The following is a 6088-nucleotide window of genomic DNA, read 5'->3' on the forward strand; positions in this document are numbered from 1 at the left end:
CAGCAGGTTTTCGCAGTAAAAGTAATGGAAGAAACTAAAATTGAGAGTTTGTAGTCATAGCATATGAAAAAATATTTTTTTGAAACTTCCTGGCAGATTAAAACTATGCGCCGGACCGAGACTTGAACTCGGACCTTTTAATCTGCCAGGAAGTTTCATATCAGCACACACTCCGCTGCTGAGTGGAAGTTTCATTCTGGAAATATTTTTATGTCACTTGTTGTCGGTCTGTCAACGGCCTTGCCGCAGTGGATACATCGGTTCCCGTCAGATCATCGAATTTAAGCGCTGTAGGGCTTGGCCGGCACTTGGATGGGTGACCATCCGGGCCACCAAGCGCTGTTGCCATTTTTCGGGGTGACAGCCTCGTAATGCCAACTGAGGAGCTACTCGTCCGAATAGTAGCAGCTACGGTTATCCGGTTATTATGCCGACCGGGAGAGCGGCGTGCTGACCACACGCCCCTCCCATCTGCATCCTCAGCTGAGAATGACACGGTGGTCGGATCGTCCCGATGGGCCACTTGTGGCCTGAAGATGGAGTGCCTGCTTGCTTTGCTTTGTTGTCGGTCTGAGTGTGTGTCCGATTCTTAAGACCCTTTTCTTCTCAGGATCTGATATACGTATGGCTTTGAAATTTATGTCACATATTACAGTCTACTGTTCCCTTGTGATGTAAAATCTTCTGCGTAAGTGCAGTTCTGAGACGAGACTATTTATATAATATATTCCGATACTTTGCCTGTATCGATATCGATAACAGATAAAAATTGGTGAAATTCTAAATTCCCGAGTTGGATGATTTATATACATAATTAAGTCTGTACAGAGCCCTCAGTGCTTAGTACTACTCGCATTACTCCAGATATTTTAATGACTTTTTTTGTGTAGTCCCTCTGCATCACGAATGAACTTCCTACATAGTTGCTTTGCTGAAAGATAGGAAATACATAATTAGTGTTCTTTTCTTGGAATTTCCCATTTTCCGAAGATTATCTCAATTGGAATGAGATTTTCACTCTGCAGCGGAGTGTGCGCTGACATGAAACTTCCTGGCAGATTAAAACTGAGTGCCGGAGCGAGACTCGAACTCCGGACGTTTGCCTTTCACGGGCAAGTGCTCTACCATCTGAGCTACCCAAGCACGACTCACGTCCCGTCCTCACAGCTTTATTTCTGACAGCACCTCGTCTCATACTTAATTTCGCAGGAGAGCTTCTGTAAAGCTTGGAAAGTAGGAGACGAGGTACTGGCAGAAGTAAAGCTGAGAGGACGGGGCGTGAGTCGTGCTTGGGTAGCGCAGATGGTAGAGCACCTGCTCGCGAAAGGCAAAGGTCTCGAGTTTAAGTCTCGGTCCGGCACACAGTTTTAATTTTCCAAGAAGTTTCATTATGTCAACTAATCAGGTCCAATACAGGTGTCCCTACGATAGGACTCTCAGCCACCACAATTTTCAGCGTTAACGTCGCAGGAGATGGGAGTTGACTGTTCGCAGCGCCTAAAGGTTACACTCAGATCTTTCGATCACGACATGTTCATCGAATCTATTATACAAGTTTTGCTAACAATTAGTAAACGTAGGCGGTATAACTTGGGATTGACTAAGTACTATAATGTATTCAGTAACTGTACAGTAGCAAAAAGAGATGCAAAATACACTATGTGATCAAAACTATCCGGACACCCCCAAAAACATACGTTTTTCATATTAGGTGCATTTTGCTGCCACCTATTGCCAGGTACCCCTTATCAGCTACCCCAGAGGTCACTGGACATCGTGAGGGAGCAGAATGGGGTACTCCGCGGAAATCACGGACTTCGAATGTGGTGAGATGATTGGGTGTCACTTACGTCATACGTCAGTATGCGAGTTTTCCACGCTCCTAAACATCCCTAGGTCCATTGTTTCTGATGTGATACAGAAGTGGAAACGTGAGGGGACATACAGCACAAAAGCGTAGAAGTTGGGCTCTTCTGTTGACTGACAGAGACTGCTGACAATTGAAGAGGGCCGTAATATGTAATAGGCAGACATCTGTCCAGAACGTCACACAGGAATTCCAAACTGCATCAGGATCCACTGCAAATACTATGACAGGCGGGAGGTGAGAAAACTTGGATTTCACGGTCGAGTGGCTGCTCATAAGCCACACTTCGCGCCGGTAAATCCCAAACGAGGCCTCGCTTAGTGTAAGGAGCGTAAACATTAGACGATTGAACAGTGGAGAACCGTTGTGTGGAGTGACGGATCACGGTACACAATGTGGCGATCCGATGGCAGGGTGTGGGTATGGCGAATGCCCGGTGAACGTCATCTGCCAGCGTGTGTAGTGCCAACAGTAAAATTCGGAGACGGTAATGTTACTGTGTGGTCGTGTCTCTTATGGACTGGGCTTGCACCCCTTGTTGTTTTGCGTGGCACTATGACACCATAGGCATGCACTGATGTTTTAACCACCTTCTTGCTTCCCATTTTTGAACAATTCGGGGATGGCTCTTTTATTTTTCAACACCATCGAGCAACTGTTCATAACGCACCGCCTGTGGCGGGGTGGTTACACAACAATAACATCCCTGTAATGGGCGGGCCTGCACAGAGTCCTGACGTGAATCCCATAGAACACCTTTGGGATGTTTTGCCTACTTTTATTTTACACCATTGCTTCTTCGATGTGAGGATTGAACAATAGGAGACTACATTTCTGTCTCTCGCCCTTTATAAACCGAGCGCTTTGTTCTTGGTTTTCCATATTCCACCTTGGTTCTTGCACATGCTGTGTATCACCCGTCTTGTCCTGTAGGTTACCCCTGTTTCTCTCTGAATTTCAAACATCTTGTACCGTTTTTCATTGCCTAACACTTTTAACAGGTCGACAGATTCAATGAATATGTCCTGACTTTTCTTTACTGTTGTTTCAGTTATCAACTGCAAAATCAGTACTGCCTCTCTGATGCTTTACTTTTCTTAAAGGCTAAATAATCATGATCTAACACGTTCTCAATTTTCTTTTCCATCCTTCTGTATATCGTGCTTGCCCGCAACTTGGAATCACGAGATGTTAAGATGATAGTGCGACAATTGTGCTCTTACAATCTTCGAAACTCTGCAGCTGCAGGTATATAACTGCCCCGTGCGCTGTGTCGATGTGTAAATGAAAGTGCGGTATAACTTCTTTGTCAGCAGCTAAGCAAATTCTTGTTTCGCGTTTCTACTGGAGGTTCTCACGCGGAGAGAAGCCGCTACGACTTAACGAGGGCCAACATCGGCTCACCCTCAGTCGTTTACCACCTATAGCTACAGGACGGCCATCCACGGACAAGTGCTAGGAGTCAAGAGGGTCGTGGCTGCTACGAGAAATAGCTGGAAATTACGGTATTTCGAGCGAGTGAGTGGCGCAATTCTGTCAGCTTATACTCAGAGCAGTACGCCGCTGGGATTTGGTGGACTGCGGCCCTGGAACTTAACCTAATATTTATGGCTACAGAATGCACAGGCGAAGTGGAATTAACGAATCGTAGGAATTTCTGCCCGTTGGACGTAGTGTGTAAGCTGTACGAACAATCAGAGCTACCTAATAGGTCGTAGGGATCATAATATCAGGTGCACTTGTCTCTGAAATTCAATAGGAAGTACATGACGTATGACGTAGCGGCTATACCCTACCAAAGTGATCTGGGACGATGTTACAATAGAATTATGTTGGAGTGCGCCTGACATACACGGTATTAAATGGAATTACGTACGCGATACTTGTGGTAGAGACGCCTGCATGCCACTTTTGGAGGAGGAAAGATAAATTCCATTCACTCTCGAGACTAAATTTTCATTCAAAAGACTTCGGTAAAGGAAACACGTCTCCGTTTGTCATTCAAGTAAGTGAAGATCAACCAGGGCTTCACCGGGATTCGAGTTTGTTGCTTGTGAAATTGAGCCCCTTGGTGATTAGGGGATAAATTTTCTGAACTGAAAAGGAGAGAAATGGACATCATTATAGAATTTTGTTATTCATATACTGTAACAAAAAAAAACGTACGAAGAGGGGCTAAGAAACTAATATTTGCAAAAAGGAGACCTTCTTTATACACTACTGCACGAAATACACGAGCAGTGCCTAACGAAAATGGCGGACATACATCGTTAGGAAAATAGCTGAGAGGATCTGCAAATTGTAAATTTAGAAATATGTGGTAAGATCTTGTGGCACCAAGCTGCTTAGGTCATCGGTCCCTAAGCTTACACACTACGTAATATAACTTAAACTAACTTACGCTACGGACAACACGCACACACCCATGCCCGAGGGAGGACTCGAACATCCGACGGGGGGAGTCGCGCGGACCGTGCAAGACGTCTGAGACCACGCAGCCACCCCGCGCGGCGCGGATCTGGAACAATGTACCATACACCAGCAACGGAAGGCAGAGCTACGAAGAAGGAGGAATACAAGTATTAAAGAAATATCAGCGCCTTAGTCATCTACAGCACACATGTTAAGAAATACCACCGTCACAATAAATGGAATGAATTACACTACCGGCCATTGAACTTGCTACACCAAGAAGAATTGCAGATGATAAACGGGTATTCATAGGACAAATATATTATACTAGAACTGACATGTGATTACATTTTCAAGCAATTTGGGTGCATAGATCCTGAGGAATCAGTACCCAGAACAACGACCTCTGGCCGTAACGGCCTTGATAGGCCTAGGCATTGAGTCAAACAGAGCTTGGATTGCGTGTACAGGTACAGCTGCCCATGTAGTTTCAACACCATACCACAGTTCATCAAGAGTAGTGACTGGCGTATTGTGACGAGCCAGTTGCTCGGCCACCATTGACCTGGTGAGAGATCTGGAGAATGTGCTGGCCAGGGCAGCAGTCGAACATTTTCTGTATCCAGAAAGGCCCGTACAGGTCGTGCATTATCATGCTGAAATGTACGGTTTCGCAGGGATCGAATGAAGGGTAGAGCCACGGGTCGGGACGCATCTGAAATGTAACGTCCACTGTTCAAAGTGCCCTCAATGTGAACAAGAGGTGACCGAGACGTGTAACCAATGGCACCCCATACCATCACGCCGGGCGATACGCCAATATGGCGGTGACGAATACACGCTTCCAATGTGCGTTCACCGCGTTGTCGCCAAACACGGATGCGACCATCATGATGCTGTAAACAGAACCTGGATTCATCCCAAAAAATGACTTTTGCCATTCGTGCACCCAGGTTCGTCGTTGAGTACGCCATCGCAGGCGCTCCTGTCTGTGATGCAGCGTCAAGGGTAACCGCAGCCATGGTCTCCGAGCTGATAGTCCATGCTGCTGCAAACGTCGTCCAACTGTTCGTGCAGATGGTTGTAGTCTTGCAAACGTCCCCGTCTGTTGACTCAGAGATCGAGACGTGGCTGCACGATCCGTTACAACCATGCGGATAAGATGCCTGTCATTTCGACTGCTAGTGATACGAGGCCTTTGGGATACAGCACGGCGTTCCATATTACCCTCCTGAACCCACCGATTCCCTGTTCTGCTAACAGTCACTGGATCTCGATCAACGCGAGCAGCAATGTCGGGATCCGATAAACCGCAATAGCGATAGGCTACAATCCGACCTTTATCAAAGGCGGAAACGTGATCGTACGCATTTCTACGAGGCATCAAAACAACGTTTCACCAGGCAACGCTGGTCAACTGCTGCTTGTGTATGAGAAATCGGTTGGAAACTTTCCTCATGTCAGCACGTTGTAGGTGTCGCCACCGGCGCCAATCTTGTTTGAATGCTCTGAAAAGGTAATCATTTGCATATCACAGCATCTTCTTCGTGTCGGTTAAATTTCGCGTCTGTAGCACGTCATCTTCGTGGTGCAGCAATTCTAACGGCTAGCAGTGTATGTTGCAGTTACGACAGCGCATAGCAACCTGTATGTGGGGGGTCAAAGCGGGCTAGAAAAATTGACGCTGTAATTATTAAGGAACAATCCACTCGTCCCATCCAGAAGTGTGCAATAAAAGGAGTATGAATGAGGAAACTGAGAGGCTCAAGGCGAGCAATCGAGTCGCCATAGTGTCCGCCTCTGGGAATG

The 6088-nt window shown here is 46.4% G+C and overlaps 1 pseudogene; it reads left to right on the top strand.

Moving 5' to 3' along the window:
• Nucleotides 1-230: 230 nt before the first annotated feature.
• On the top strand, nt 231-348 carry LOC126204760 (5S ribosomal RNA; annotated as a pseudogene).
• The last annotated feature ends 5740 nt before the right edge of the window (nt 349-6088 follow it).

Source organism: Schistocerca nitens, chromosome 9 (assembly GCF_023898315.1).
Source record: "Schistocerca nitens isolate TAMUIC-IGC-003100 chromosome 9, iqSchNite1.1, whole genome shotgun sequence".
Lineage (NCBI taxonomy): Eukaryota > Metazoa > Arthropoda > Insecta > Orthoptera > Acrididae > Schistocerca > Schistocerca nitens.